At 38.2% G+C, this 13538-nt stretch overlaps 1 long non-coding RNA gene across 2 annotated transcripts in view; it reads left to right on the forward strand.

Annotated features, from left to right (window-relative positions):
• LOC121386952 overlaps window positions 1–13538 on the forward strand; it is a 132143-nt gene that overhangs the window by 117049 nt on the left and 1556 nt on the right. The gene's annotated exons all lie outside the window — the stretch shown is intronic.

The following is a 13538-nucleotide window of genomic DNA, read 5'->3' on the forward strand; positions in this document are numbered from 1 at the left end:
AGACTGTTTAACAACTGTAATTACATATTAAATATGTTTCTGATTATCACCGGTGCTGTATCCGCTTGCTTGTTTAAATTTAGGGACTAACAGAGACTGTTTAACAACTGTAATTACATATTAAATATGTTTCTGATTATCACTGGTGCTGTATCCACTTCCTTGTTTAAATTTAGGGACTAACAGAGACTGTTTAACAACTGTAATTACATATTAAATATGTTTTTGATTATCACTGGTGCTGTATCCGCTTGCTTGTTTAAATTTAGGGACTAACAGAGACTGTTTAACAACTGTAATTACATATTAAATATGTTTTTGATTATCACTGGTGCTGTATCCGCTTGCTTGTTTAAATTTAGGGACTAACAGAGACTGTTTAACAACTGTAATTACATATTAAATATGTTTTTGATTATCACTGGTGCTGTATCCGCTTGCTTGTTTAAATTTAGGGACTAACAGAGACTGTTTAACAACTGTAATTACATATTAAATATGTTTTTGATTATCACTGGTGCTGTATCCGCTTGCTTGTTTAAATTTAGGGACTAACAGAGACTGTTTAACAACTGTAATTACATATTAAATATGTTTTTGATTATCACTGGTGCTGTATCCGCTTGCTTGTTTAAATTTAGGGACTAACAGAGACTGTTTAACAACTGTAATTACATATTAAATATGTTTTTGATTATCACTGGTGCTGTATCCGCTTGCTTGTTTAAATTTAGGGACTAACAGAGACTGTTTAACAACTGTAATTACCTTTTAAATATATTTTTCTCTTCATCAAATATTAGTGGCTGTTACAGTGTATATTAAATATGTTTCTGATTATCACTGGTGCTGTATCCGCTTCCTTGTTTAAATTTAGGGACTTAGTCACTAACAGAGACTTTTTAATGACTGTAATTGCATATTAAATATATTTTTCTGCATAAAATATTACAGGCTGTGTAATAAATGTCTTTCTGATTGTCCTAGAGTAAAACTTCAAACTTCATTTTATTTCATAATTTTAAAAACAAAATTTCGAGCATACAAAATTATTTGGAGATCAGTTTGAATTTTGTATCGTTAAAAATCTGAAGACCACCAGAAACCTGTTGAATATTCAGACACCGATATTCTAAACCAAAAGATTATATTTACTATTTCATTTTAAATTATTGAAGGGACAGACACTGGTTTTTAAACACTACAGGGATCACAGATTATCCATTTCCGTAGAACCAAAGTGTTTATGGTCATCCTGGTGTTTCTAATATCACAAAATGGTCATCCTGTTAAAATAGTTAAAGGGACAAACCCTAGTTTTTAAACACTACAGCATATTTTTCACTATTAGAGCCATTTATGATCACAAAAATCAAACATTACTTATATTTTATTGTTTAGATTATCCATTTCCGTGGAACCGAAGTGTTTCTGGTCATCCTGGTGTTTTTAATACCATAAAATGCATTTTTCATATTTTTTGAAAATGCACATGTGTCTGAGAAGTAACGGTTATTGATTCGAGTTCTCGTCTATGTTTTAAAGATATTTCTCTGTTTTAATGTCACAGACTCTTCTTTCACTGTGTTGTAACTTTATCCAAATGTGTTAAAGGTTTGAAGATTGACCAAACTTAGTGTCCAGTTTTACAAGTTGAAACTAGGGTATGCGCCTTTAAGAGATTTTATTACCAGTAGTTGGAAACATTTTACAATGTAGCTGAGTCATGATGTAGAGATTATTAAACGAGCTTGTGTGTCGTACTGATTTTACCAAACAAGTGTCAGGATTTTTGTATTGCCCGAGCGAGAGCGAGGGTAATACATGAATCCTGAAACGAGTTTCGTAAAATCAGTACAACTCACACGCGAGTGTAATAATTTCTTTATTATCCACATTTTTTTTATTTTTTTTTTATTATATAACAAGACCCAAATCAAAATGTTTCAGCCACAACTAGAAGGACATGACGAAATGACATATGTCATTTCCACAGTCTGAGCTAGGACTGGAGAAGCATTGTCATGTTATGACGTCGCTTCCCAAAATTACGTCATTATACACTTATTATTACATGTGTGCTTCGTATGATTATTATTAACTCGGTTATGTTGAACCATATGGATAATAACGTCCCTTTAAGTTACGAACGTTTTCTGTATAATTGATCATAGGTGCTGTAACTAATTCACTGGGTTGTTTAAGTTACGAACGTTTTCTGTATAATTGATCATAGGTGCTTTAACTAATTCACTGGGTTGTTTAAGTTACGAACGTTTTCTGTATAATTGATCATAGGTGCTGTAACTAATTCACTGGGTTGTTTAAGTTACGAACGTTTTCTGTATAATTGATCATAGGTGCTTTAACTAATTCACTGGGTTGTTTAAGTTACGAACGTTTTCTGTATAATTGATCATAGGTGCTGTAACTAATTCACTGAGTTGTTTAAGTTACGAACGTTTTCTGTATAATTGATCATAGGTGCTTTAACTAATTCACTGGGTTGTTTAAGTTACGAACGTTTTCTGTATAATTGATCATAGGTGCTGTAACTAATTCACTGGGTTGTTTAAGTTACGAACGTTTTCTGTATAATTGATCATAGGTGCTGTAACTAATTCACTGGGTTGTTTAAGTTACGAACGTTTTCTGTATAATTGATCATAGGTGCTGTAACTAATTCACTGGGTTGTTTAAGTTACGAACGTTTTCTGTATAATTGATCATATGTGCTGTAACTAATTCACTGGGTTGTTTAAGTTACGAACGTTTTCTGTATAATTGATCATAGGTGCTGTAACTAATTCACTGGGTTGTTTAAGTTACGAACGTTTTCTGTATAATTGATCATAGGTGCTGTAACTAATTCACTGGGTTGTTTAAGTTACAAATATTTTCTACATAAAAGTGATCTGTATAGATTGGGGTTTTCTAGATGAATGCTAAAAGTAACCATAATAATGAATCTGTAAGGGCAAGTATAAAATTTCAAATGTATCTTAAAAAATAAATTCTTGGTTATATGGTAATTAACAAATTCATATAATTAACAAATTCATATATAATAATTAACATTCATATTTGGAGATTTTTAAAAAAAATTTTTTTATTTATTCATTTATGACTAGTATATCAAAGTATGAGTTATAGGAAACAATTGGAATACTTGCCCGTCATGACAGTATTTTGCAATGACATATAACAGTATGACACATAACAGTATTTTGCAATGACATATAACAGTATGACACATAACAGTATTTTGCAATGACATATAAAAGTATGACACATAACAGTATTTTGCAGTGACATATAACAGTATGACACATAACAGTATTTTGCAATGACATATAACAGTATGACACAACAGTATGACACATAACAGTATTTTGCAGTGACATATAACAGTATGACACATAACAGTATTTTGCAGTGACATATAACAGTATGACACATAACAGTATTTTGCAATGACATATAACAGTATGACACAACAGTATGACACATAACAGTATTTTGCAGTGACATATAACAGTATGACACATAACAGTATTTTGCAATGACACATAAATCCTGGATAGGTTTCAGTAGCAATGATTCACACTTTCAGTTGTTATGCAAGACGTTTGTTTTGTTTAACGACACCACTAGAGAACATTGATTTATTAATCATTGTTTATAGGATGTCAAACATTTGGTAATTTTGGCATACAGTCATAGAGAGAAAACCTGCTACATTTTTCCATTAGTAGCAAGAGATCTTTTATATACACCATCCCACAGATGGGGCGGGATATAGCCCAGTGGTAAAGCGTTCGCTTGATGCACAGTCACTCTAGGATTGATCCCTGTCGGTGGACTCATTGGGCTATTTCTCGCTTCAGCGCTTCAGCCAGTGCTCCACAACTGGTGTAACAAAGGCTGTGGTATGTACTATCCTGTCTGGGATGGTGCTTATAAAAGATCCCTTGCTGCTAATCGAAAAGAGTACCCATGAAGTGGCGACAGCAGGTTTCCTCTCTCAATATCTGTGTGGTCCTTAACCATATGCTTGACGCCATATAACCATAAATAAAATGTGTTGAGTGCATCCTTAAATAAAACATTTCCTTCCTTCCATCCCACAGACAGGATAGCACATACCACAGCCTTTGATATACCAGTCGTGGTGCATTGGATGGAACGAGAAATAGCCCAATGGGCCCACCGACCGGGATTAATCCCAATCCGACCTTGCATCAAGCAAACGCTTTAACCACTGGGCTGCGTCCTGCCTCCATTTGTTTCGGGTCAACTGACTTGCAGTTCGTTTGATACAGTTTGAACCAAGTTGTGATCATTTCTTTTTATCTACTAGACGTTTTAGCGACCGCACTAGGCTGACTAGAAAAGTCAAAGAACGTGGCAGTGTTATTGCCAAGATGTCAGTGTGTTGCCAGATAGCCCCACTTAGCTCGTTGCCAGACAGTTCCTCCATGCACTAGAAAAGACAGGAACCCATCTCACACTGTTCATACTGTTCCAAGGAAGGAACGAAATATTTTATTTAACGACGCACTCAACACATTGTATTTACTGTTATATGGCGTCGGACATATGGTTAAGGACCACACAGATATAAAGAGAGGAAACCCGCTGTCGCCTCTTCATGGGCTACTCTTTTCGATTAGCAGCAAGGGATCTTTTATATGCACCATCCCACAGACAGGATAGCACATACCACGGTCTTTGTTACACCAGTCGCGGTGCACTGTCTGGAACGAGAAATAGCCCAATGGGCCCACTGACGGGGATCGATCCCACACTGACCGCGGATCGAGAGAGCACTGTATCACTGGGCTACGTCCCGCCCTATTGCATACAGAGATGGATTCCATTAATTGAACTGTAATGGAGGTCGCAGATAAGTATATAATATATATATATATATATATATATATATATATATATATGGCAACAGTGTATATAGCTTCGACTAATGCCATCTATATTGCAGTCATATTTTGGGGTCAAATGGCAGTGTGAAGCCACCACACCCATCTAAACTTTGCCATGCGTAGTAGCACAGGTTATATCTATAAAAAAAAAATCTTTTTTAAAAAAGAGAATATTCCTTGCACACCCGTTGGTGAGAACATCATGCGTTATTTATGATAACAGATACCCTGATAACAATTTCAAGACATACGACTGGCTGCTCCTAGGTGATGACCAGGTCATCAATGCCATATATCCAATGAAAAACAACACAATGGAAATCAATTATACTGTGACATATAGTTAACCTGACAATCATGTGTCTGTGATGTGTAAGTCAGCTACAAGTGCAAAGGGTTGTAAATATCTTTTAGATGTTAAAATTTGCTTAAAACCTGGTTTTTGATGATGTGTAAGAAATAGAATAATACATTTGTGTCTGTTAGATACCATTTATCTCACAACTCGTTTAAAAACATATCAAAACTCGCTTTCGCTCGTTAAGATACATTTTAAAACAACTCGCTGTGAGATAAATGGTATCTTAATGGTCACTCATGTATTATACTCTATGTATATAATGAGTGTAGAAATGTCTCAGCACTGTATGTTCATGGCTATGTGATGAGGTGAGGTTTGCAAACTACCGAGCAGGGGCCTAATTAATTCACTAAACTCTCGTAACTTTGCGATCTCGCAGTGCAATGCTAAAAGACTTGCAAAGAGGATACTTTGTTGTCTAGCAGAGCCTAAGAGACCTTTGTGAATTAGACCCCTGATCGTTAAGTGGAACATGATAAACAATTATTCTCTTTCGGCACAAAGAGCTCGCCCATTAGAACGAATTTATCTGCCCACTGTTAATCAGCCGTTATGCGGTAATTGTGTTGCTAGTGTCTCCCAGCCCTAACTCTAGGTATTGATCTCTCATCGGCAAGCCGGGCACATACACAACTGGTGAACTCAAACAGTTAGCACATAAACACTTGCCCTGCTGGAAGATGTCCATAAAAAAAGCCATGTAATCACATGGAGCAGTTATAACAAGCTTTATAGAAATGTCACTGACGGCAACATATTGTCTGCGGCCGCACAAATTTGCCGAGTTCGCCTTGGCTAAATAAATCATAACTCCTGCTGTGTGAAGCATACCATCTTAATTATTGGCATCGTGTTGTATGGGTTTTCGTGTTATCTAGACGTTACATCTGGCCATCATGTCATCGTATCATCTGGCAGTCAGGTTTTATAGGCATCACATCATTTATGTACTATATAATGATGGCTTTACACCATCTGGCCATCATGTTTCATTGGCATCACATCATTTATGTACTATATAATGATGGCTTTACACCATCTGGCCATCATGTTTCATTGGCATCACATCATTTAGGTGGTATATTATGGTTTCACACCATCCGGGAATCATATTGCATTGGGTTTTCACCATCTGGCCATCATGTTTCATTGGCATCACATCATTTAGGTGGTATATTATGGTTTCACACCATCCGGGAATCATATTGCATTGGGTTTTCACCATCTGGCCATCATATGTTTTTGGCATCACATCATTTAGGTGGTATATAATCATTGATTCACACCATCTGGCCATCATGTTTTATAAGCATCACATCATTTAGGTGGTATATTATTATGGATTCACACCATCTGGCCATCATGTTTCATTGGCATCACATCATTTAGGTGGTATATAATCATTGATTCACACCATCCAGGAATCATATTGCGTTGGGTTATCACCATCTGGCCATCATGTTTTATTGGCATCACATCATTTAGGTGGTATATAATCATTGATTCACACCATCCAGGAATCATATTGCATTGGATTTTCACCATTTGGCCATCATGTTTTATTGGCATCACATCATTTAGGTGGTATATAATCATTGATTCACACCATCAAGGAATCATATTGCGTTGAGTTTTCACCATCTGGCCATCATGTTTTATTGGCATCACATCATTTAGGTGGTATATAATCATTGATTCACACCATCCAGGATCATCATCACATCATTTAGGTGGTTGATTCACACCATCCAGGAATCATATTGTGTTGGGATTTCACCATCTGGCCATCATGTTTTATTGGCATCACATCATTTAGGTGGTATATAATCATTGATTCACACTATCTTGGAATCATATTGCATTGGGTTTTCACCATCTGGCCATCATATTTTATTGGTATCACATCATTTAGCTAGTATATTATCATGGATTCACACCATCTGGCCATCATGTTTTATTGGCATCACATCATTTAGTTGGTATATTATCATTGATTCACACCATCTGGCCATCATATTTTATTGGCATCACATCATTTAGTTGGTATATTATCATGGATTCACACCATCTGGGAATCATATTGCATTCGGTTTAAACCACCATACTTAAGCATTGATATTTAATCCTAAAGTAGTGTCAGAAATAGAACAAAACTGATTTTTGTCGATTATGTCTTTCATATTAAACAGACAAGTAAATATTTGGTAAATATCTATTTAATGATACTATACCTAATTTAGCATTTACTTGTTTGGGTTCTCATTGATGTACAAGGTGGTGTTTACTCTTGAAATTAAAAGAAAGATGTCAGTAAAGAGGTGATTTGTGCTCTTTATTGGAACAGACTATAAAAAAAATTGATCAGCATGTGTTAATGGGATGGTAAATATAAAAGATCCTTTGCTACTAATGGCAAAATATAGTAGGTTTTCTCTCTAAGACTATGTAAAAATTACCAAATGTTTGCCATCCAGTAGCCAATGATTAATAAATCAATGTGCTCTAGTGGTGTTGTTAAACAAAACAAATGTGTTTTCTACACAACTAATGACTTTTGTATGTTGGTTTTATACATAGTGACTGCTGTATATAAACTGCTGGGGCATTCTTCTTCTTCAGCTTATTTGTGTGCTTATATCCAATTAACTTTCAAGTATGCTGTCCTGGGCACACCTCAACTATGTGGGCTGTCTGTTAGTTGTTAGTGGTTATATAGTGAGAGAGAGAAGAGGGTGTGGTGATGTTACACCTACCCATTGAGTCATTAAAACTTGCTGTTGATGGAAGCCGGTAACAGGCTGCGAACCCAGTATCTACCAGCCTTTTGTCTGATGGCTTAACCACGACACCACCAAGGCCGGTATTTTCCCATTAGTAGCAAAGGATCTCTTATATGCATCATCCCACAGACAGGGTACATACCACTACTTTTGATATACCAGTCATGGTGCACTGGCTGGAACAAAAAATAGCCCAATGGGTCCGCCGACAGGGATCGATCCTAGACCGACCGTGCATCCGACGAACCCAGTATACCTACCATGACTTAGCCACGACACCACCACTGAGGCCGGTGCCGGAACATTGTCAGACATTCTCCTCGAATTCTATTCATTATGCCATCTAAGCTGGCCATCTGACAGGTATTTTAGCACCTTGCTTAATCTGCACTGGTGACTGGTCTGAGTAGCAGTGGTAAAATATCTCCCTGCCACACGCCACCGTAGTGATCGTGTGTTGCACAGGTAATCAAGTGTTATAACCACTCCGGTGTTCGTGGTTCAGGTGATCTAGTGTGGTGGTTCGGCACGGTTGTTTTCAGTGCAGCCAGCCAGCCAGCCAGCCGATCAGCCGATATTGATTGACTGATAGAGGTCAATATACTGGGTTTATTAATTAATTCTGTCTCGTTCTCTTCCTGGCTCTACCTGTGTGTTTTATTGTTGTCCAGTAAATACAGACAGCGTTGGTTTTATCACTCAGTGGGGTGGTGTCGTGGTTAAACCATATGGGACATAAGGCTGGTAGGTACTGGGTTCACAGCCCGGGACCGGCTCCCAATCCAGAGCAAGTTTTTAATGACTCAATGGGTAGCTATAAGACCACTACACCCTCTTCTTTGTCACTAACCGCTATAACCACTAACCCACATAAGGCTGGTAGGTACTGGGTTCACAGCCCGGGACCGGCTCCCAATCCAGAGCAAGTTTTTAATGACTCAATGGGTAGCTATAAGACCACTACACCCTCTTCTTTCTCACTAACCGCTATAACCACTAACCCACATAAGGCTGGTAGGTACTGGGTTCACAGCCCGGGACCGGCTCCCAATCCAGAGCAAGTTTTTAATGACTCAGTGGGTAGGTGTAAGACCACTACACCCTCTTCTTTCTCACTAACCGCTATAACCACTAACCCACATAAGGCTGGTAGGTACTGGGTTCGCAGCCTGGGAACAGGCTCCCATCCAGAGCAAGTTTTTAATGACTCAAAGGGTAGGTGTAAGACCACTACACCCTCTTCTTTGTCACTAACCGCTATAACCTCTAACCCATATAAGGCTGGTAGGTACTGGGTTCACAGCCCAGGAACAGGCTCCCAATCCAGAGCAAGTTTTTAATGACTCAATGGGTAGCTATAAGACCACTACACCCTCTTCTTTCTCACTAACCGCTATAACCACTAACCCACATAAGGCTGGTAGGTACTGGGTTCACAGCCCGGGACCGGCTCCCAATCCAGAGCAAGTTTTTAATGACTCAGTGGGTAGCTATAAGACCACTACACCCTCTTCTTTCTCACTAATCGCTATAACCACTAACCCACATAAGGCTGGTAGGTACTGGGTTCACAGCCCGGGACCGGCTCCCAATCCAGAGCAAGTTTTTAATGACTCAGTGGGTAGGTGTAAGACCACTACACCCTCTTCTTTCTCACTAACCGCTATAACCACTAACCCACATAAGGCTGGTAGGTACTGGGTTCACAGCCCGGGACCGGCTCCCAATCCAGAGCAAGTTTTTAATGACTCAGTGGGTAGGTGTAAGACCACTACACCCTCTTCTTTCTCACTAACCGCTATAACCACTAACCCACATAAGGCTGGTAAGTACTGGGTTCACAGCCCAGGAACAGGCTCCCAATCCAGAGCAAGTTTTTAATGACTCAATGGGTAGGTGTAAGACCACTACATCCTCTTCTTTCTCACTAACCGCTATAACCACTAACCCACATAAGGCTGGTAGGTACTGGGTTCACAGCCCGGGACCGGCTCCCAATCCAGAGCAAGTTTTTAATGACTCAATGGGTAGCTATAAGACCACTACACCCTCTTCTTTCTCACTAACCGCTATAACCACTAACCCACATAAGGCTGGTAGGTACTGGGTTCACAGCCCGGGACCGGCTCCCAATCCAGAGCAAGTTTTTAATGACTCAGTGGGTAGGTGTAAGACCACTACACCCTCTTCTTTCTCACTAACCGCTATAACCACTAACCCACATAAGGCTGGTAGGTACTGGGTTCACAGCCCGGGAACAGGCTCCCATCCAGAGCAAGTTTTTAATGACTCAAAGGGTAGGTGTAAGACCACTACACCCTCTTCTTTGTCACTAACCACTAACAATTAACCACAAAACCCACTGTCCTGGACAGACTGCCCTGATAGCTGAGGTGTGTGTGCCCAGGACATTGTGCTTGAACCTTAATTGGATATAAGTATGAAAATAAGTTGAAATGAATGAATCACTGTTATGTAAGTAAGGTTGCTATGTTTTCTATCATTGACAGATTACGGTAAAGTGGCCCTTTATAAAACATTATTTACCTGACAAAACGTTATCATTACTTATTAGACCCCTGCTGGTCCAACCAGTGGGGACTGTGTGTTTTGTTTCCATCCTGTCTGTCTGTCTGTCTGTCTGTCTAGCTGAGGGTTTTATACATATAACTGTACCATATAGAATTATAGATCAGGTTTGACAGACTTAGGACCCTTAAACTTAGGAGATAAGAACATTTGTTGGGTCTAGTATTTATTTGTTTGTTTGTTTGTTTATTTTATTTCATTTTATTTATTTATTTATTTTTATTTTATTTTATTTTATTTTATTTTATTTTATTTCTTTGTTAGTGTTGCCTTAAACATGGGCAATCAAAAAACATAACTTCAAGAAGTATCTAGGAAAATGAACGATGTAAAGTATTCAAAGACAGTGTGATTGTAGTTTACATGTTGTTACAGGAAAATTTGTTGTGTTTTTTGTTGTAGTTTTTTATTTGGGGGTGGGGGGGGGGGTTCAGGTTGGTGGTGGGGGAGAAGAAAACAAAACAGCTGGTATAATAAATAGCATAACTCATTTATTATCAGTTGCTATGAAATTTATGTCTCATGAAATAAACTTGGTAATAACTGGTAACTGATTTATTAGCCTCTATATATGTCAAACTATGGAACCTCTCTAAATCGGACACCCAGGTAACCAAGTAAAAAGTCTCATTTTTATGGGTATTCTGATTATAGAGGTTATGACACTAATGTTCTGTGGTGATTTTAAAAATGAGACTGTGAAAAACGTCAGGTTTTGGGAAAACTCCTGTTTACAAAGTGTTCTGATTTAAGGGTTTATTTTTATTTTGTATTATATATAGAGGGAACAGTTTGTTCAGTATCACATCACAATTCAATACACAAGTTTCACAGATCGCTACACAATTTTAAAACGTTAACCAGTTGTTGCTAAGCAGTTTTCAACTGACTAGAAATGCCGCTAATCGAACTGTTCCCTCGACTACCTAATACACATAGCTGGTTGTTAAAGTCCTTAGTTCCAAAAGTATGCACCTTTTTCTTTTTACTTAAAATGCATTTGAAGCTACTACAAGGAGCGGGATTTAGCTCAGTCAGTCGAGTGCTTGCTTGAGGTGCTTGCATCGTAGGATCGAATCACCTCGGCGGATCCATTCAACTGCATTTTTATTTTATTTTAATTTTTTTCGTTCTAGCCAGTGCACGACAACTGGTCAAAGTCCGTGGTATGTGCTTTCCTGTCTGTGGGAAAGTGCATATAAAAGATCCCTTGCTACTAATGGAAAAATGTTGCGGGTTTCCTCTGATGATTACCATGGCCTTTGATATACCAGTCGGGGTGCACTGGCTGGAGCGAGAAATAGCCCAATGGGCCCACTGACGGGGATCGATCCCAAACTGACCGAGCATCAAGCGAGCGCTTAGCCACTGGGCTACGTCCCTCCTGACCTGATGAATAATATATGAATGTGGTCTAGTGGTGTGAAACAAAACAAACAAAACAAAGGTTTTGAGACATACATTGTATTGCTAGGGTATTGTGGCAATTGAGCACATGACCGCCGTTAAATTTGAGCCATGCCGAGAAATATAGGATATTAAACGAGCTACCATTTCATATCATGTTTATTTCACAACGGGCATGATATGAAATATCCTATTTATTACCCATAATCGATCTTAATTAATATCACTCATCTCGTTTGGTTGACGTTCCTGTAAGGTTTGTAGTGTGCCAATTGATGATATCATCGAGTGACGTTGAAATGTTCCGTCCCTCTTGGTATTCTAATGGGATGTATCACTTTGATATATGTACCAAGATAGTTTTAACCATATACGTAATAAGTATAAATTATGCAATGTAAATTTCAGCTATGATTAAGCACAGAATGGATGGGGTGATTTCAAATTTGTATATGTTAAATAATGTGTATGTCACACTCCATTATACAGTGCAGGTTTTTTCCCCGCACTCCTCATTTACAGCTGTAACAATACATCATCTGTCTGCATGTTTAGTGCATTTAATGACATTTCTTGTATATGTTAAATAATGTGTATGTCACACTCCATTATACAGTGCAGGTTTTTTCCCCGCACTCCTCATTTACAGCTGTAACAATACATCATCTGTCTGCATGTTTAGTGCATTTAATGACATTTCTGTATGAAAATAGTCAGTGAAATGACTATGCATTATTTATACCTCTGTATATTTTACACTGTTTAATAACTACGTACGATCCGGTGTTATTTTAAAAGCTATTCAGTGCCTAGCATATGGATTATTTGACAGTTGGTCGAGAGAGAGAAAACATTTTTCATCCTACAATCACTATATTGTCAGGATATGATGACTAGATCAATTATTGGATGTCTAACATTAAGTACTTCTGACATTGTAATCTTAGAAAGGAAACCTGCTACATTTTTCCATTAGTAGCAAGGGATCCTTTATATGCACCATCCCACAGACAGGATAGCACATACCATAGCCTTTGATACATCAGTCGTGGTGCACTGACATGGCAGGACGGGATGTTGGCCAGTGGTAAAGGATTCGCTTGATGCACGGTCAGTCTAGGATCGATCCCTGTCGGCGGACCCATTGGGAAATTTCTCATTCCAGCCAGTGATCCACAACTGGTGTAACAAAGGCCATGGTATATACTATCCTGTCTGTGGGATGGTGCATATAAAAGATTCCTTGCTGCTAATAGAAAAGAGTAGCCTATGAAGTGATGACAGCGGGTTTCCTCTCTCAATATCTGTGTGGTCCTTAACCATATGTCCGACGCTATATAACCGTAAATAAAGTGTGTTGAGTGCATCGTTAAATAAAACACTTCCTTCCTTTTTTTGGTGCACTGGCTGGAATGGGAAATAACCCAATGGGCCCACCCATACCTACCACACGTCAGGTGA

The sequence above is a fragment of the Gigantopelta aegis genome, chromosome 12 (assembly GCF_016097555.1).
Source record: "Gigantopelta aegis isolate Gae_Host chromosome 12, Gae_host_genome, whole genome shotgun sequence".
Taxonomy (NCBI): Eukaryota; Metazoa; Mollusca; class Gastropoda; order Neomphalida; family Peltospiridae; genus Gigantopelta; species Gigantopelta aegis.